This window comes from Uloborus diversus, chromosome 5 (genome assembly GCF_026930045.1).
Source record: "Uloborus diversus isolate 005 chromosome 5, Udiv.v.3.1, whole genome shotgun sequence".
NCBI classification, from domain to species: Eukaryota; Metazoa; Arthropoda; class Arachnida; order Araneae; family Uloboridae; genus Uloborus; species Uloborus diversus.
In genome coordinates this window covers 132,630,708-132,652,534 of record NC_072735.1, presented here as the reverse complement: position 1 = coordinate 132,652,534, position 21,827 = coordinate 132,630,708, and the positions used below count along the sequence as shown (strand labels likewise).

The 21,827-nt window shown below is 29.3% G+C and overlaps 1 protein-coding gene across 1 annotated transcript in view; it reads left to right on the top strand.

Moving 5' to 3' along the window:
* Window positions 1-14,479: 14,479 nt before the first annotated feature.
* LOC129222199 (uncharacterized) overlaps window positions 14,480-21,827 on the top strand; it is a 68,650-nt gene continuing 61,302 nt past the window's right edge. Inside the window, exon 1 of the mRNA XM_054856669.1 lies at window positions 14,480-14,758. The gene's annotated coding sequence lies outside the window, so the exon portion shown is untranslated. The remainder of the gene's footprint in view (window positions 14,759-21,827) is intronic.

Below are 21,827 nucleotides of genomic sequence, written 5' to 3'. Positions count from 1 at the left end.
GTAATAGAAAAGACAAACATAAGTTATGTTACTTTCGTTTTTTTTTTAAAGTAACGAAAAGAAAAAAAATTACGATGATTGTAAAAATAAGTAACTTAAATTCGTTTCTGGCAGATTCAAGTTTTTGCAATCACAAAGAGCGATCTCTGTACTTCTAAAAGGTATAATTTTGCATAAATCTTTGTTAATCTCTTCAGGATTTTTTTTTTTTTGAATACTTTCTCAATATTTCTTTACTTATTTATTTATTTTTTCTTTGACAATTTCTTTCGGATTAGCTGCTATTTGCACGTTGCTTTCTTATTATTTAAAGTTAAATTATTAGAGAGTAATGCATGATTACGTTTTAAAACATAATATTTAACTTAATATTTTTTTTAAATTTAAGTTTTTAGCTATATCTTTCATGCGACTGCACATTTTTCTTACTGCAAGAACAATTTACCTTTTGATTATTGTTTCATGTACCATGAAATATTTCAACTCAAAGGCACTCTTTTGTATAGCTTTTAGTATGGAAAAAATCAGAGCATATTGGCTGAAATTCATGCAAAGGTATAACTTTTAGAAACGCGGAGTTATCATTAGGCTGCAATCTTTGATTGCAAAAATTTTTACTTATCAGCAACGAATTCATGTTTTAATGTTTATAATATATTTTTTTCTCCTGTCAAAATTTTTTATTCCATTGAAAATTTAGCAGGAATAAGAAATTAATTTTCAGCACTCATTACATAATGATGTTCCCTTCCAAATTCTCAAGACAGATTCACATGACCCAATTTAGCGTACTACGGAACACACGGAATGATTTAATGCACTGTCATCACACTACTATCAGGGAAAAGTCACACTTAAAGGGACAGTACTACAGCAAATGGCGCTAAGCATTATGAATGTTTTTGATACAGCTTTATCGTGGCTATGGAAATTTTTGATTACATGAAAGTCCGTTTATAGTGGTTATACGAAGGACTCTGTCCGAAGAAGTGATGGCCGGAAATTTCTCTTCAAATTCATTGCGATTTAACTTTGCTTCAGAAAACGGTAGGCTCACAATTTATATTTTTTTTAACGCAGCTTAAAGACAACTGGAAATATTTTAAATGTACGACGATCAGACCCTAGTTAATGCCTGGGCCAGGTGGGCCCTTGTCCAAGGGCAACCAAAGTTTAAGGCCCACATTATATTTCATTGCCCCATTGTATGTGATAGAATTTTCATTTATTATGCTTTGAATATAAAATTGTTAAAAGCCAAATAGCTGTTAAAATATTTCTTGTTTCTTTTTCTTTGATTTCTATGTTATTTGTGGTTCAAATTAAACATTCATTATATTTACATAATAAATAATATTACTGTACTATATTGAAATTATACAGCATTTTGTACGAATAGAGTTTTTTTTTTTTTAAATAAAATTTTATTCAGAGCACTCGTTTGCTTGTATTCATACCCCTAACAATTACAATTTTCAGTTCTAACTTTTCAAGAGAAGGATACTATTGAGATTTCTGCTTGAAATTAGAAGTACGAGCTACAAATAAAGTGCATATTGAGGAAACAAAGTATACATATAAATTAATGTAACTCAATAATATAATAGTATTAATAACGTGTAATCACATAATATAGTGTTAAATAATGTGTAATTAAATGTGTATATAATTGTGGGTTACAAGCATACTAAAGAACAAGAACTATTTAAAATATATGATTATAAGTTATAAAAGTGATGGTATATGTTATATGCTTTATGGGGGGGGGGTAGGAAAAGGAGGGAGTTTGGGGCGTAATTGAACTCTTTGCCGAGGGCCTCACTATGGGTTGATCTGGTCTTGAAGTCGATGCATCTTTATATCGTTTGACAATGCTTCATTTAACAGCGTCATTTCCTGATAGACATCAGTTTTTAATTAATTAATTTATTTATTTATTTATGAAAGGAAGAAGAGTGCTGAAAATAGCATTTAGTATAGTAATTTTTCTTGTAGCAGCCATTTTAATTTCAATTTTAAAAACCTTGTATTTTACTGGCAACAAATAAAACGTAGGGGGAAATGGGGGCACATGTGAACAATTTTTTTTCAACTCCTTATTTAAAAATTATTATCAATTTCTCAACGCAAAAGTGTCCCTATGATTAGATAAACTTTTCTTTGTATCATGGATTTTTTTGGGATTTTTTAAACAATTATTTCTATACTTTATGGTATTTTTAAGAATGGTCTTCAATTGTTCACATGTGCCCCTATAGAGGGGCGGATGTGAACAGGCTTGAGGCACTTATGAATAAGGGTCAAAAAATGCAGCAGAAACATAACGTTTTAAAGGAAAATTCTTTAATATGAAGCATATACCTAAATAACAAAAATGTTGAAGAGTTTGTAACCTATACTGTTTCAGCTTCAAATGTACAGCAATTGTTCCACTAAGAAAAAAAAAATCCGAACACATAACTGCTCACTGTCAAATTCTAAAGAATCGTAGCATTTTCTCATCATTGAAAAGACTAGAAAAAAACTAATATGACTACATAATACAAATAACTTTTTATTATGTAAAGGTTATTCTACATATATTTTGCTTTAAAGCTTCATACATTGTTTGATGATGTATTTTAAAATGATTTTGAACTCTCTTTTTTTATTAAATGAAAATATTTTGTCTTTTTATTTCCTGTAAGTATTTAATGATATTACATTTTTGACTTAAGTAAAAATTATACTAATTAATTAATTTACTAGCAAAACATTTTAAAAATAAAATAATGTGCATAAATAAATAAATATTTAATAATATTAATAACATTTAGCAACAAATTAACAAACTAATTATAGGAAAATAATAATCACAAATATTTACACATTTTTCAACACTTACAATATCCTGCACTAATAATAATGTTACAGAGAGCGGCTATGAGAACTGTTCACTTGCACCCCTAGATTTTGTTCACAAGTACCCCATCGTCTACTTTAGAGCTAACTAACAAAAGTAAAGAATTTTTAATTTAATAAAAAAAATTAAACATTGTCATAAATTTACTTGAATGTTCATGCAGTGGTTCGTAATACTTAGATTTGGCATTGCAGTTAGTTTTGAAAATGTTTTTACTTGAAGAAATCAGTGAAAAAAAATTTTCAACACCTGCTAAAACAAAGAAGTTGTCACCACAGACATATGAAACGGCTCATTGTTCTAAATGTTTGTCCAAGAGGTACAACGGTCCTAATTTGAGAAATTTTCCAGATTTTTTGCTTGAAGCGATCTTAGTAAAACACACCATGTTCACATATGCCCTGTGTTCATATGAGCCCCTTTTCCCCTAAGTATTCTGTAAGTTACCTAAGCAATTTTTTAAATGCTCGCTCCGCTCTCAATATAATGCCGATAACGTATACAATAAATATTTCTTTAAGACAAACTTCTGGTATTGAACTGGTAAAAGATATGTAATAATTCTTAGAAAGTCAGTGCACAAAGGTGGCAATTTTATGCTAAATTTTACGAAGTACTTTATGTAATTTATAATCATTGAAGATCAGTATACGCAGCAGTGAAAATTCACTTCCAAATATTCACCAAATGCAGTGAATGAAACCATTTCTACTCATAGCACCATTTACTGAAATATCATCCTTTTAAATGAAAAATTATCATATAAGCTTTGTGCTACAATATGATTAAGGTGAAAAAACAACGTAAATAAAGCACAAATATTTGAGAAAAAATTTTCTCCAATATTTGTGCTTTATTTACGTTGTTTTTTCACCTTAATCGTCCCTTTAAATAGACTTTTTCCGCGACATTAGTGCAATTACCGAGAAACAAACCGGTGACTTTGAGGAACTGCAAAAAATCAATCATGTAACAATTATAAGTTAGTTTGTCCTGTAGTGTGAACAAATAAGTTACAGATTTATGTGACGTCTGAAATGAAAAAAGAAGTTTTACAAGAAAAAGGATCATAATATATTTCTTTTTCCCGTTTAAAAGCATTATAAATTTTGCAGTTAAATTATCTGATTTTAAAGATTTATAATTTCCATTATGCTATTTTCGGATTTTTATTGGTAATTCAAAGCTAGTTATTTATACACTTTTTTCGTAAAGAAATAAAAATTTTCTTCAAAAAAATAAAATTATTTAATCCGCAATTTTATCCTCAAAATTCGGAAAAGGAAATGGAAAAGAAGTAGAAGAGGTAATTATCAACCCTCCGACTGCTCGTCCCGTGATTTCCACTTACATTTTTTACGAATATTTAAAACCAGACAATAGGCCGTTTACAGCTGGAAGAAAGTAAACAGTATTTAAAAAATGTATTGTAAAAATTTTGTAAAAATAAAACAAGAAACTCGAATTTGGTGCGAATAATGTAATGCAAATTTTGCCTTGACTTCTGTTTTTCGAGATTTTTTTCACTAAGTGTAATTTTTAACTTAATTTGTGTAAATGATATATATTATGAGTGGCGCACACATACTGTTTCATTGGTTTTCACTTACAAAAATATAATGTTTTGCAGTGACTTAGTTTTAAAAAAAAGAAAAAAAAAAACGTCAGTTATTAAAGAGCAAACAACAGATAAAGGAACAGAAAATTCTTTAAACTATCGCATCAGTGATCAAGGAAATTTTCACTTTGATATTCCCTGAATAGTTGTGTTTTCTTTTTTAATCCACTTTACTTGATGACTTACTGATTGTACTCTAACAGAGGCGTCATTTTCGCCAAGTTCCAAAGGGTATTTTTCCTCCCTCTGATGGTATTCGAACCACAGACAAAACACTGTTAGTTTCTTTTATTAGTTTTTTTAACACAAAGCATAATAACTGGTTTGAATAAGTTTTATACGGCAGAAAATTTCAGTACTTTTTTTTTACGAAAGTAATAACGGTGCAGACTGCAGAGAAGTTAATTTTCTCTGAAAATTTCATGGATGGTTGGTTTTAGTATCCACATCGAATTTAGTGTAAATTATATTTGCTTTTATTTAATTGAAGCTTAGGACGAAATATACTCCTGGCAGAATGGAGTATGAGTTGTGCCTGATTTCAGCAATTGATAAAAGAAGGATGAAAACTTGATTATTTTCGACTGAGTCTAGTAACTACAGTGTTTTTGTCGGCGATATTTTTCTGCGTATAGCAGCGAAATTACCCTTTGTGATTTCAGCTTAAATCAGTTTTTTTTTAATATCTCAAAAAAATGTTATTATTATTATTATTATTATTATTATTATTATTATTATTATTATTATATTATTTTGTTCTTTTTTTTCTCAAAATATGGATTAAATGCACAATTAATTGCCAGAAGGACAAGCAAATATTTGAGCTTTATTTTGGTTTCGTTCATATAGATGAAAATTGAAAGCAGAAACAAAAAAATGTATTTTCTAGTACAAAAAAAAATTTAAATAAAATAAAATAAATAAAACTATGCTTTCCGTTTTGTCTCAGTCTTTGCCGTAAAGAAAATTCTATTTTCACGCAAAAGGATAATAATAAAGCAATAAAATAAAAATAAATAAATTTATCTAAGCAAATAAAAAATAGAAGCATTATAATCATGCACATGTTGGTCATATGAATTGTCTTTTCAACATTTCCGGTAGTACTAAATTGAAAATAAAAATGAGTCTAAATTTAACTGCCCATTCTTACATATAGTAAAGAATGAAATCATCAAAAAAAAAAAAAAAAAAAGAGTAATAAAGAAGTATTTATAATATAGCGATGAAATAGTTTTAATATTTGCTGTTTAATATTATTTAAGTTGGAATTCAATGTGAAGCGATGTAACAACAAGGAAAAAAAACATTGTTTACAAAAATAGACACATTTAATAGAAGTTTTAATTTAACAAAAATTTATTTATTCTCCTTTTGCCTTTTGATATCCTTTCAGAGAATGTACACCGTAACCTAATGTTGAATGAAACATTTGCAAATTTTGACATTTTGACACTTTTCAGCAGAACCAAAATTTTAATTTTAAGAAAATAGACAAAATACAAAATTAGACACGAGTTTTTCAAGAAGTATAGGAAAGAAAATAGATTGAATTAATTATGAAATTAAAGAAAGAAAAAATATTTTAAATTAGACTTGAACTTCTCCTTGGAGTGAAAAAAAATCTGATTTATATATTGTAGTTTTGATATTTCTTCAGAGAATGTACACCGTAACCAAATGTTGACACATTTGCAAATTTTGACATTTCAATACTTTTCAGCAAAACCAAAATTTGAATTTTAAGGAAATAGACAAAATACAAAATTTGACATGAGTTTTTCATGAAGTGAAAGAAAGAAAACAGATTGAGCTAATGATGAAGTAAAAGAAGGAAAAAATATTTTTAGTTCGATTTAAACTTCTCTATGGAGTTAAAAAATAAATAAATCTGATTTATTATCCTTTTGATATCCTTTCAGAGAATGCATACCGTAACCCAATGTTGAAACATTTGCAAATGTTAACACTTCAGTACCTTTCAGCAAAACCAAAATTTTAGTTTTAAGAAAATAGACAATACAAAATTAGGCTTGAGTTTTTCATGAAGTATGGAAAAGAAAATGTACTAAAATTTATGACAGAGTTAAATAAAGAGAAAATATCCTAAATTATATTTGAATTTGTCTTTGGATTAAAGAAAACAAAAAATGATTTAATGCCATTTCGAGTTTCTTTTATAGAGCGCAAACCTTATGCTGAAACATATGCATATTTTGACTTTTCAATCTTCCATCAAAACCACAACTTAAATTTAAACCACACTTAAGTTTAAAGTAAAGAAAGTAGAAAAACCAAAGTTTGACTTGAACTTTCGATTAAGGAAAGAAAATAGACTGAATTTGTTGTTGGAGTAAAAGAAAGAGAAAATATTTCAAATTAGATTTGATCTCCTCTTTGGAGTAATTTAAACAGAAAAAATAGGAAACGATGATTGAATTTTTCATTGAGTGAGGAAAAAAAATAATTCATTAGTTTGTATTTATCATTGAAGTAAAACAAAAAAAAAGAAGAAGAAGAGGGAGAAAAATGCGAAATTAGTTTTGAATTATTCTCATTCCCTCTCGTTGGAATAAATAATGTAGAGAGAGAGAGAGAGAGAAAGAAAACTAAATTTTTGGGCTAAAAAAAGAAAAAGCGGATTTTTTTAGAATCAGAATCACCATTGCAACATTGAGTAACATGAACAACTTTTTCAGGAACTTTTTTTTTCAGGAAAAACAATAGGACTACGACAACAAGTGTCTGATTTATTTTGCCCCGTAAAAACTTCCCGCCGAAAACTGAGCCCAGATAAAACTTTTTCGAGTTGAGTGGCCTCTGTCACAAGTGGCAGAGAAGAAAACCTCCTCCCTACCACGCTACACCCAAGGAGCGAGGTCAAACTTCGTGTTGTGGGTCTAGACTTTTTTCTGATTTCTCCCGGGCTCCTTCACCATTGGTCGAAAAAAGACTCTACTATCTCTACTTACTCATGCATGAGCGTTGCCCTGGTGATTGGCTGTGTGCCAGCACAGGTAAGCCCGCCAAACACTTGAAGAGGGTTACCATATTTGGCGACTATACTGTTTCATCCCGGATCGACTTTCCGAAGTGTAAATATGAGAAAAAAAAGATTAGCGTGGAAAAAAGCGGATTGCACTTTTATTTGAGAAGTTCGTCTATTAAATAAATCGAACAGTTGGATTAAAAAGTAGTACTTATTTTTCTATATACTTGCAATCTTGAGAGTTTCTATTTTTTCAAAGAAGTTCATCCATGGTTATTTTCATGAAAACTCAAATAATAAATGACTGATTCAAAGAACGAGGCAAGATACATTAAACTTCGTTTGAAAAAAAAAGAGAGATTCTTAAAACCTACCACCCATTGCTCAGCCAGAATTATCTCCAAGGGGAGGGGAGAGAGGGGGATCGTTATGACGAGCCAAAATTTTCATCTACAGAGGTTCCGGTCAGCCCTTAAACGTACAAATACTACGATATTGGGAACGACAATATGGCTTAAAATTAAGTGTTCTGGATTTCCTTCCTCTATCTTCTGCGTTCTTGCTGCTACTGAAAACATATGAGAATGAAAGTTATTTAAGAAATGAATGATAGTCTTACAACTTGAAACAGAAATATTATAATAATAATTCTGTTTGACACTCTTAGTAGAAGTTTGAAGAAATTTTACACCGACAAACCTCCATTTTCAACTTTTATAAAGTCAGAATTTTACAGATCAAAGTATTTGAAATTGAATATCTTAAACTTCTGAAGATCAATAACAACGTCATACAAAGCTGAATAAAAAAAAAAAATTGTATTTGTCAGAAGTCGACAGAAAAGCTCTTCTGTCACCTAACAAACAAAAGACCATTATTCTGTCAATCCACAGAAATAAAGAGGCACTTTTATCTGATGAAATTGAAGAATAAAGATGGGATTCAGTGCTAGTACTACTCCAACAGCTAGAAGAAAAGAGAAGCTTCCCATTTCCCATAAGACATTTTTGTGACCTTAAAAATAAAGTAAAGCTACTGGAGCTTTTTCCAAACAATCAAGCATGAAAGCAAGTTTTAAATGTTTAAATTATGTATCATTTTTACATTAAATTACATTCATGTATCATTACTGAGATATTTGATTATTCGTATGCATTATTTATTTATTTATTTATTTATTGAAGCACCTAATCCGGGTTAAATGAGAGAAAAAAGCTAAAACTAATTTTTAAAATCAAAAATCAAGAGAACGATATGATTTGAATACTGTATCCCAAATACTAAACATATCTTCAGTAAAAAAAAAGTAGAGTTGAAAATTCTCAAAGTCACTACTATGCCTGGAAAATAAATAAATAAATAAATAGGAAGGGGGAAAAGGAATTCATGTGCTCAAAAACTAGCAATGAAAAGTTATTGCTTAATTATTGCAAGAAATGTTTCATACACAAAGAACCATACATCTACATTTGTTTAGCTATAACAGCTTTCAATTTTACTGTGAAACATTTAAAGATATAAACTTTTCATAGTTCACATTATCATCATCATCATCAAGAACAACATTATTATTTTTTTTTATTATTGTAATTAGTATCATTTTTATCATTATTATTATTATTGTAATTAGTATCATTTTTATCATTATTATTATTATTAGTATTTGCTATTACTGTTATGATTGTTATTATTACTGTTATGACTGTTATTATTATTGTTATAACTGTTATTATTATTGTTTTATTATTATTATTGTTGCTGTTGTTGTAAATGCTTAGCATGCTTTTCATTCATTCTTAAAAAAAAAAACAAATTACATGAGAAGAGGACTTCATTCGTTAACCTTGTAAGCATTTCAAAAAAAAAAAAAAAAACGCCCAAAAATATGCAGTTTCTATTAAATGGATCATTTGTCGATTTTAAAAGCTGTATGTTTTTATTAATTAAATAATTTTGTTTACGACTTTTAAAAGGATTTTTTATGCAAGAAAAATTTTCATTATTTTACGTGGAGAACTACAAAAAGTTTTTATTTGATTTAAAAGAAAAAAAAAACATTAATTATGCATTGCACATTCAAAAAATTAATAAATAAGCAAATAAACAAAACTTCAGAAGAGCGAATGAAAAATCAAGAATAAGTAAAAAGAACTGAATATCATTTGCTAGAACTTCTAATTCTGTTCAATAGCTGTTCGTTATCAGAGAGAAGGTGACTTCTTGTTGAGCAAACAATGTACTTATGACAATAAATAGCTGTGTTTGCAGTTTGTTTATCTTTCCGGTGTGCTAGAACGGATTATTGGTAATCGCTTTACGCATTTGCCTTCATACAGCTATTTCAGTAACGAAATAGCAAAAGAACATATTTGAAGAGAACAGATAGCAGACTTAACCATCCCAAAGCTGGTGTGAAGTCTGAGTGAGTGAGTTTGGAGAGGGGATTTAGTGACATACTTAAACGCAATGTAGCGTGTAAAATACCGACAAGAAGTAAATCATGAGCAACCAAAGTTTCGTTTATGTTGCTTAAACGTTTGGTGGTGCTATGACTAAAAATGTAATGAATTAAGCTCTTAAACAGAAAGTAAGGAAGTTTACGTTATCTTTCTCATGTTTTTATCAAAAAAGAGTAAATATCAACCATTGTGTTAAGAACATGTTTATCGTTCTTTATTTGTGTACACAGAAAAAAACGTTGTGCTGGTTTCGCAATTTTTACGACAACGGCGTCCTCTTTATCGCCGTTTTTCTAGGCACTCCATTGGCATATGATTTAGTAAGCAAGTCATCGTGATTATTGATTGGCTGATTTTTAAACTTTCATTAAAAATTTTCTTCACTTAGAGAACTACGATAGGTTAATTGTGTTGTGACGGGATATCGTTGACTAACTACAAAGGTGATCAAAAATTTGAAAAAAAAAAAATAGAATGTTTTACTTTTCTTGGAAATATTTGTTCGGAAAAAGACAAATACTTCCATTTGAATAAAACTTAAAAATGGTAGTTTATATAAGAACACTTAAATCAGTCTTCACCTTCCTCAAAAACTTTCGAAAAAAAAAAATTCTGAGCAAAAAGAAAATTGTAGATTGTAGTTACCTGCTTGTAGTCTTAACCCCATACAGCAGATAAATCTTTGCTGTTGGCGTTATACTATAGCAAATCTATTACAATCGCCGTATTTTTCTGCAATTGTAGGGTGTGAAATTAGGGATATGATCTTGCTTCTATACTTCATTGGAGATCGTAGAAATAATACAGTTCAGCGAGCGAGTGGTAAACTACATAAGAAAGCACCATTGAGACTTTTAAATATTGTGAAGTAAATTATACAGACGTGTTTTGTGTCAACAAGGAACAGTAATACCAAAGCGAAATTTATTCATCGATGAGTGAGACCTGTTTCTCACATTTAGTGTTGAGTCTGGTTGAGTGGTTTATTTCCTCCTGTTAAAAGCACCACAGTTATTTTGCGATTCAAAGGGCAAGAAGATATACAATAGTAGATTTATTTGCATCGATTTGCATGAATTTGTATCTTCTGACAGTTACGCAGTATCTTAAAAACGCAAACTATGGTTTTAAAAATCGTTTATTTATTAGTGAACGGGCAATCTCAATCTCTTTCTAAAATCATTGCATAACAGCTTAGTCAGAAGATTAAACAGCCAAGTAAATATTATTATTTCAATTCCCCTAACTATTACGCAGCGACTGAAATAGGTTTGAAATTGCGAGTTATTATTTATGATGGAAGAAATGAATGACCTTAAATTTGTTTGAAATTTTAAACTAATCTCGTTCATTTTTGAGTTTTTTGAATAGGCTTGCGAAAAATTCTTCCTTGAAATTATCCTTCAATTACGTATCTCATTTTTTGATTCTTAAACTTTCCGTTCAGCATACGTAAAATTTAAAACACATTCAAACAGGTTTAAATAACTTACTGTTAGCCTCTGCGAAGAAATTCGATTCCATTTATTTTGTTTATCTATTTAAGAGTATTTTCTTAGGACAATAGAATAGTTTTAATAATACTGCCAGCAGAAAAATTCAAACTTTTTGTCAAAATTATGACTTAAAATTAATTTTAGCAACGAAAAGTGGAAAACATAGTTTTAGTTTCATTTTTTCCAAAATAGAAAAAAAACAAAAACAAAAAAACGAAATATTAGTCTTTGCAGTTGTTGACAAAAATAAGGGAATCAATTGATTGACTTATTCAGCAACGTTGAAGTTCTTTTTTTTTTTTTCACGTAAGCCGATCTAACTGATTTTTTTTTCAACATAAATAATTTTTAAACTTGAAAATATAAAATTTTTATTTTAATTTTTGTTTGTTTATTCATTTATTTATTTATTTATTTTGCTGGCAACGACTGAAAGAAAGGTATTTTTTGGAACAACATAAAATTAAGTGTATTTGCACAGCTTAGCGAAAAAAGGTTTTGATTAATTTTTTTATTCATTTTAGCACAATTTAAAAAATATTTATACTCGAAAGTTTATATATTTTGGAAATTTTCGTTGCAATTCATTTCCATAATTCACTTTTCTTCCGTTTTAATGCAGAAATATAAGGAGAGAATCTTAAAATGCTCCTAAAACAGAAAAACTTAAATAATTGGAGTACACTGAATAGAATTCACTGAACCAATAGATTTCTTTTTGCCTGAAAGAGACATATTTTGCGTTCAGAAAATATTTTTAATTATCAAAAGGAAACGTCAAAAATAATTTTAAACTGAAGCCAACTAAAAGAAAGAGAGAGATTAATTGACGTTAGAGGATCGATTTATTTGTTCTGGAAAGTAGGATTGCTTAGTTCTGACCGAGTTTCTTGCTTAAGTGCTTTTTGTATAAAAAATCTAATGTTTCCTGAGATTCTAATGCATTGTTAAACATTCTATTTTATTTCATTTTCAGAGAGAAAGATTCTTCGAAACATTATTTATGCTCCCCGTTTTTCGACAGATTTTCGAATGCTTGATAACGAATCTGAAAATAATTCACTGCATCAGTGGTTCTCAGCCTGTGGGGCACTCAACCCTAAGGGAGGGGGAGCATCTTGCGATTGAAGTGCCAGTAGAACGAAAAAATACTGAAAAATGTATTAATTTTCTGATGGAAATGAAAAAAGAAAAAGAAATGAAACAAATTCTGACATCATAAGATAAACATTCTTTAATTAGTGTTTCCTAATATAATATTTTCTGATTTTAGATTGATTTTCAACACAAACATTATTCTTTATTTGATCGTTATTAATTGTTCTGAATAATTTTAAACAATAGCATTTTCAGTTGCATAAGAAAAAATTCAATGCTTCGTAAATAGAATATAAGTTATTTACATGAAAGCAGTAAAAATGTGCTAAGAAAAATTCAGTTTTGTGAGATGCAAAAGTATTAATAGAAAACATAGCATTATTATTATTGTTTTTTTTTTTTTTTTTGTTATTATTGCTATTATTATTATTATTAATATTATTTTATGAAAAACATGTGAAGCAATAAGGATTTCACCAGAGGCGGCGATTGGGACTGAAAAGGGGGGGGACGACAACTAAAAGTCATAGGACTTTTAGAGGCAGCACAAAAAAAAAAGAAGAAAAAAGAAAGAAAAAAAAGAAAAAGAGAGAGAGAGAGAAACACAAAATTTTGCTAGAGCTGGTTTTGAGAGCAGATGAGTAGTGATTGATGTAAATCTAGCAACTTAAATCACGTTTTTATTAAGATTTTTATGAATTTTGTACGCAATAACTTTTCCGAAGAAAAACTTAGACATTAGTTAGACTTACATTAATTACTCCAAAGTATTTTTAGATGTCACAAACACTTGGTAATAATTTCATCGAACAAGTATGGCTTGTTCAATCAATTAATTCATTTACTAATATTTAAACAATGAATACCTAAACTAAAAGTTACTGCTTGTGCTAAATAATGTTTCGTAAACAGGTATACAAAGTAAAACAAAATTATTATCTGAAAATTTTGACATTTCTGCTTTTTTTGTTTATAATTTCTAGTTTTGATTCTTAAATTGGAAAATAAAATAAATAAATGAACCATAAAAAGTGGTCCCCCCACCCAAATCGCCGCCACTGTGTTTCATGAATAAACACATAAAAAATGCCGTACAGAAATATTAACATATTCAATAAAAACTAGCTTTATTGTTTAGCTTAAAAAGCAAAACTAACAACGTTTTATAGAAGAATTTCAGTTAAGATCATAGCTTTAGCGTCAATATAATAATTTAAAAAAGCCTTATTAGTTACATTACTATTTTATAAGTAAAAGCAGCAAGGGGTGAGATGGCAATTATGACCGAAAAAGTGATCTTAAATTCTAAAAGGTTGAGTTGAGAAACGTTAACGTTGCACTACGCCTAGATTGACACTTGGGCCAAAGCCCAGGGGCACTCAAGATTTAAGGCCCCATTTCTGGTTAAATATATTTTAGAATTTCCATTCATTTGGTTTGAAAATAAATATTAAAGGCAAAATATTTGTAAAAATGTGTTTGTTTCTTTTTCTTTAGTGTCTCTATTATCAGTGGTTTAAATTAAATATTCAGTATATTTGCATTAAGAAATTTCTTATAACATTACATTGAAATTATATTGCAGTTTGTACGAATAGATTAAATTCTGCATTTAAATAAGAAAACTTCTTTTCGTATCACTTTTAGTATTATTCACATCACTATTGAGTGTGAGTAGGGCAGGAGCTCTTGACACAAGGCCTCACCAAGCCTTTATCGGGCCCTGACTACGTCTCTATCTTTACTTTAAATTGGCATTGTAAAAATAAAGCGCGATTCATTTCTTATTAGCGCCACGTGAAAAGCCGGCATTTCTTGGCGAATAAGTTGGCGCCAAAAAGTTTCCCATTATGTTTTGGAACTTGAGCTAAAACATAGTAACCCTACTCAGGTAAACGCGTGTGTACACACAGCTTCATAGTAAGCGCTTTGCGACCTGCGGAAAAACTTGTGTAAAGTGCGGCGTTTGAATTAGCGTGAGTGTTTTATGTAAAGGTGGTTTAGGAATATTAATATTCCTTGATGCTGTTAAAAATGCTTCTTTGAGATACAAAACATTTTATGGTGTACATTTTGGATTTTATTATTGTTCGACAAAAATTGGATTTGTGGTTTTGTTTATATGGATGTTCTACCAAGGTGCTCACTTGACGGATTTTTTTGACAGCTAAGAAGCAAGTGTTAAAGGAGGTTTAGGTAAGTTTCTAATTTTTGTATTCTTTAATGCTTACATTACTTTTCAGAAAAAATACTTAGAGGAGATGGAACATTTATTTGATGAGAATATTAAAACTCTTTAAATCAAGTAAAGTCTTTTTTTAAGAACAAATATTGCTTATCAGTGATAACTTACAGTGTTAGACATTATCTTTTATAAAAAATAAACATATATATATATATTATATATATGTTACACAAAGAGAATAAGATGTTATTAATAAGGTACATAATTTATGTTTAGGACAAAAAGAAAAAAAAAACAATAAGGTATAATTTCTGAGACCATTTAAAGTTTTTTTTTTTCTTTTACAAAGTAATGATTCAGTATTTTCGTTTATTCAAATTAGGTATTTTAATAATTCAATGCATTATTTAGCTTTAAGGTGAGGAAAAAATATGTTTTCATAAAAGCATAACTGAAAAAGAAAATAATAAATAAATAGATTTTTATATAGCTAGGTATTTATACAGGTGCATCAATTATTTTAAAAATAATTGTATTTATTTTTAACAATATATTTTTACTTCATATTTTAAAATAAAAACGAAACGAAATTAATAATCTGACAATTTTATGCTTTCTCTTAGTTCAACCAAATAAATTATTTTTCTAATATTAATTCTCTTGTGATTAATTTTTAAACAGTTTCGTTGTTAAGTTTTTGCCTGAAATAAAGAATTAAGTTATTCTCTTCGGTATAGATACACGTATAAAACCAAATAACCTATACAAACTATTATTATTGTTTTTAAAAGAATATAATATAAAAGAAAACTGTAAAATAGGCAGGTTTTCTTCAGAGTTAAACAAATTAATTATTTACAGAAATTATATACATAAAATCAACTCTGTACACAAAATTTCTTACCCCAAAAAAGTAATATTGTTTAATATAAATAATAAGGAAAATAATCTTCAGCATCGTTTACGGAACATGAAGCAAAAAAAAAAAAAGAAAGAAAGGAAGGAAGAAAAATAAAAGCTAAGAAAGGGGAGGGGCATCGTCTGAAATGTCATTTTTTACTTATTTTTATGAATAATAGTAATTTTTTGAAAACATTGTTAAGCTCTAATAGCATTTTTTCCTTTTCATTTCCCTTTTATATTGTAAATTTTTTGCATAAGAAGAATAATTTTACGCAGTATTAATAAATTTATTAAATCAAAACACTTATAGAATTTAAATTTATTGCTTTCAAACAAAAACGATTGAAAAATAAATTGCAAAATAAGTCTCATTCAATGTTAAATAAATGCATCATGCACATAAATTATATTTACAAAATCAACTTTACACCCTACATGCAGAATTAGTTGCCCTAAAATAATATTTTTTTATAAATCAACGTTCCCTGGATATGACGCAGAAAAGATGAAGAAGGGGGAGGGGCACTGTATGAAATAAAAAGCAATTTCTTTTGTTTTTCTTTCTTTTTTTAAATAATAGTAATTACAAGAAACAATTGTCCAATTACGTATTATATGCCCTATTAATGGCTGTCTGTATTTGTTTAACATCGATTTCAGGCTCTTTCAAAAACACCTTTCCCCAATGGAATAAATATATCAGTTCAATTCAAATTGAAATGAACCTTTCTACGTAAAAAATGCTGCATGAATTGTTACTATATGGACAAAGACAATAACTAGTTTATTCATTGATACTGTTATTTTTCTCTTCATTTACTTATTTATTTGAAATTAAATAATGTTTCAAATCAAATTATCACTGAAGTTTTCATAAAATTTTGGTAGCCTTTTAAAATTATATTGGGAGTGAAGTTTCTAGTTGATAAATTACTACGCTAGTCCTGCAGGATTTTGTACCATAAAATATTGAATTTTTAAAAAATGAAACAAATTTGAGACTCAAAGGAAAATAATAGCACTCAAAACAAGTAGTTCACGCGCTCTAAGGGTTAAACAAATTGCTCCACATGAGACAAGATTTGATATTGTTTTATTATTACTCGACAAAACAATATCAATTCTCGTGTCTTGCCTAAAACAATATCTATTGTCTAAAACAATATAATCGGTTTGGTTTTGTATTAGTGTTTGAAAAAGTTTTTTCTCAGCTTTAACACTAACTTAAAAAATATTTTTATTTGTAAGCGCTTTTCCCTAAAAAGAAATGCATATTCTCATACAGAGGAGCAGGAATTATTGTGCACTAAACGAGATCATCTTTTTCATATTCAACCAATCTATGTATTTGTTGCTCAATTGTAGAATGCTCAAGACATCCCACGCACTCATTTTATATTATTTGAGTCTATCATCGTCACTGTCAACATTTATAATTGACTTCTTGATCAAGATTAACGAGCATCTTTCTTCACCTTCGTTGATTTTAAATCAACCAATGACTTCTCTTTTCTGCCGTTTATTCCTTCTGTTTTTCTAAACATTGACTTAAAGATTTGAAGAATGCCATGGACTTCACCTGATGAACTTTTTTAAACAAAACCTGGAAGATATACATATTCCACATGTCATGTTGGAAAACGCAAAAAAATAAATAAATAAATAAATAAATAAATAAATAAATAAATAAAAATAAAAAAATAAATAAATAAATCATTTAATTCAAGAAACTAATTATTTATGTAACAGTTCATTTACTGTACATAACGGCTCCCACATATAAGGGGAAAAAACTTTTCGTTGATTAGATTTTAATTTGGTTCAATTGTTGGAAAACATCAAGAAAAAAGTGAATTATAAACAAAATCAACACATAGCTCCAAACGAACAAGTTTTTTAGTGTTGGGTCTGTGAAAAATTGCATGAATATCATTAGCATAAATTAGCCCTTCATTTTATTCCTCATTAAAATTAAATTTGACTTCATTTTTGATTGAAATACTATCTGAAAGGCAGTGTGCTATATTTCGAGTTCGTAAAATGCTGTTAATTTACTTAGTTTAGGAAGAATAATAATTTGCGAATTTGTTTTCTTTCTTCTTCCATACCAGATATTTTCACTTTCGGTTTTCAACCATTCTTTAAAAGTGAATCGGGAAATACATAACATGCTCTCAAAAATAGACCACACGACTTCCTCCGTTACAGTTACAGACGCTCAGTTGGCATTTTGATCTAACGCTTCAGACCTGTTTTGCTTTTTTCCCTCACTTTTTATCTTTTATCCTTCCCATTTTGGGAACGCCCTCTTTGGAAATAATAATAGACTGTCTTTCAAATCACTTTTATTTTACGCAATTCTTTTTAATGTCATTGCGACGTTGCATGGGGACTTCGCATTTATTTGATTCTAAGCTATAGAGGATTTGAAACAGAAAGCTGACATCGGAAATGAATTACAGAGTTGTAAATCAAGAACTTAAATCCTTTCTTCCTTTTAAATGATATTTATGGTCTTTTAAAAGTCACCTGACAATATTGAAGGGAAGAAAAAAAAAAGATATCTTTGGTGAGAAATAAAAATGACGATGGATGAATACTGTGTCTCAGCAGTTAAAAAAACATTCATAGAAATAAAAAATTTAAAAAAATGTCGCCATCATTAAAATCACACGAGGATTTTCTTTCATTATTTCAAATGTCTCGGGAAGAAAAAAAGTGTACTGGAAATAATTTATAGTAATGTTTGCAATTGATTCCATGTCAAAAGATTAATAACATTCCCACCTTTTCATCCCACTCTCCCCCCCCCCTTTTTTTAAAGAAAAAGTTACAACTATCTGAGAATTCTCAACTGCATTTGACCTTGCCGTATAGTAAAAGCAAGTTTAGAATTGTCTTTCAGTTTTTAGAAATTGTGCAGGTGCAAAAACTTATACAATATTAGTAATACTAGTCTAACAAAACGTAAACAATACAAATGCAAAAACTTCTTAGCAATATTTGTTTGTTTATTTGTAGTTTTCGTTTACTCTCAATATGTTTTGAATCATTCATTTTCTAATTATTCTTTAAAAGTTTCTTTTTCTTTTTGGAAAAGTCCTTGAATTATTTTAATTTTCTTGAGTTTTTTCACAGATTCCAGCTGTTTACCTTTTATAGTTCGTTTATTGTAGTTCATAAGTATTTGCTACCACCTAAGAATTAAACATATTAAATATTCTTTGAAAATGGGAACTTTCAATTTGACGCTCAATATCCAGTTCCTTCTTTTTAGCCTAGTGTTTATCGTTCTTCTGATAATTAATAAAGGAAACATAAAGTTGACGCTGAAGTCAAAGTACAAATATTCCTAAATATTCTAATAGTATCAGCTAAAAAAAGTCTTGTCGTAAAACGCTCATTGCTGCTGAATTGGAAAAATCAAGATGTGGTACTTCAAATTTTATTCTTATTCATTTTATCTGCTAATTGCTAAAGTTATGTTACTACAGATTTTTTCATACAATAACATTATAAAATTGATAGTAAAAATCCCATTTATTGATAGCATTTGACTCCTGATTTACTATCCGTGCCTACTAAATAATAAGATAGGATCATTTTTCTTATCAATATCCTGTTGCTAAGTTTCATTTATGACCCAAATGACATTTTCTGCGCAATTTTTCTGTGTGTAAAATTTCTAAATTATAGCTAAAAGAGGGAAAAAAATATCTCCTTCAGAGATAGTTTCGGCACAGCATCACATTTGTATATGTACGGCAACAGCAAACCGGGCAACCTGATTTTGCTAACAGGAACCCAGCAGCAAATGCCACTTAATCACCGAGTTTTCATACGTCCCAGAACAAGGAGCCCCGGAACCCTCCAATCTTAATCTGAGATAGTTATCTCCAGCTCTTATCAAAGCTCGTAATAATTGATTCTCGGCAATTGATTTTTGATCTATTGTAATTCTTGCTACATCATAGATCTTCAATCATATTCAACCGAAGATTCGAAAGACTTCTGCTAAGTTGAATCCTAACACTGGTGAATGCTGATTTCACACCGAATGCCACAGCGACGAAATACTTTGTCGCGTATTTTCTGAATACCTCATTGACTCTCTATAATTCATTGCCTTCGTGCTTTCTAATTGGCTGTCGTTTATTAGATTATTAAAAATTAGTTTTCCTCTCAGTTACATGATTTGCAGATTATGCTATAACGTTAAAGGGCTTTGCTTTTGGTGTGAAGCTAGTTTATAGCAAACAAGAACGACAGCAACGTGTTTTGTGACTGTCGTGGTGTGAAGTCAGCTTGATTGCTGCATATTAGGACTCTTTATAAAAGGGTATTAGGAGCATAATTTTGGAATTAAAACATATTTGCAATTTTAGAAACACATTTAACAAGAATTCTAACCTTACCTAATTATTTTGATAAAATAATTAGATGATGTCTTAATTGCTTAGGAATTCATACACTAACAGGAAATATTTCATTTCTATACTTTGTTCCTTTCCCATTTCAGTACCACGCTCAGACCTTACCTAAGTAGTAACAAATAATTGTGGCTGTTCCTGATGCTGAACTGAAGGAATATAAATTGCCTTAATTCCATCAATATACAATTCTTGTATTCCATTTTTAACATTTCCCTATAGTTTGTTATTTATTAGCCTTGATTTCTGCAGCAAAAATAATGGCGATAAAAAGACTGGAGAGATGAAGTGAAAGGTGCTTTATTTCCTTTTTTCTTCTAGAATATGAATGAATTTTTTTCATGCTTCGTTAACCGAATCAGAGAAAATGGCTGCTGCGTAACCGGTGAAAAGCGCGAGAATCGTTGGAAAGATGCTTTGGCATTATTCATTTATAATAGTCACAAGATATCTTTTTCCTCTTCCTTTTTTACATTTTATCTGGGTGAACGGCTGTTAATGTCCTGGAGTCTCATTACTCGTGTTTCGCTTTTATTATTCTTTTCTGTTCACAAAGTGTCTTTTCTTCCTCTACATTCTTTAATGTATCATTTTTCTTGTTGCAAAACTTTAACGTGTTGCAGATAATGATGTTTCTTTTTCGAAAACTAACCGTGGCAAAATGGGCATTTTTTAGTTGTAGAGAGATGCAAACTCAGGAAAAAACTAAGTTGACAGATTGGGTAAATAATGTTTTTATTTATTTATTTTTTATTTATTTATTTATTTTTTTAAAGTAACAAGTGTTTACAGCAACTGTTGTTTTATGCTGATGTTTCTGCTCCAAGACTTTGTATTGATCTCGTTCAGGGATTTTATAAATAGGCCTGAAAAATATCTTAAATATTTCCTAAGTACATTCATGAGTTCATTTAAATAATTTAAAAACAAAAACGTAAAAATCCAAAACATCCCCAAACATTATTTTTAAAAATTGTAACCTTATCTGTACACCAGTTTTTTAATCGCAACATTAATACATAAGAACTAGAATTCATTTATGCCTTAAACAAAAATGCCCCTTAACGAAAATTAAAGGATGGGGAGAAAAGAAAAAGCTAGAAAGGGCAGAAAGAATTCAAAGAAAAGAAGGAATGACAAAAGGAGCATAGAAGAGAGGAAATAGAAAGAAATTCAATTCCACAATGTCTTTTTTCTTTTCGCATGTACTGGTAATTTTCATCATGAAAATATGCCGTTTACAAATGCATTCCCGTTTCAATTTTTTTTAAATCCGAATATATTGATTTTTTGAATGCATATTATTCATTTTTATTCTTCCTTTTTCAATTTTCTATTCAATTTTCGTTACGGCCAGTTGAATAGTATGCTCCAGAGCCAGCCAAACGCCAAGTTTTGTAATTTCAAGAAAAAAATCATATATCGTTACGTTAAATTATTCAATAGGGAAAACAACTCTTTTCAATAGAAACTTAAAATGAGTAGAGATAATTCTACTATTTCTGAAAGAAATATTTCTAAATTTGTGTTCCTTTCAGCAGAGTCCTCCCCCCCCCCTCCCACCACCAAGAGCGATGGCTCATTCCCTTAAATGCTATGGAGCTCCCCCCAAAACGAGAGACCCCCAAATGAAATCAAAAATCCTATAAAAGTAACCCCTAAAAAGTCCAATGGCGCAGTCTGTCCTATGTGCGTCCCCCCCCCCCAAGTGGACAAACCTGTTTTAACATAAAGTGTTTTAATAATT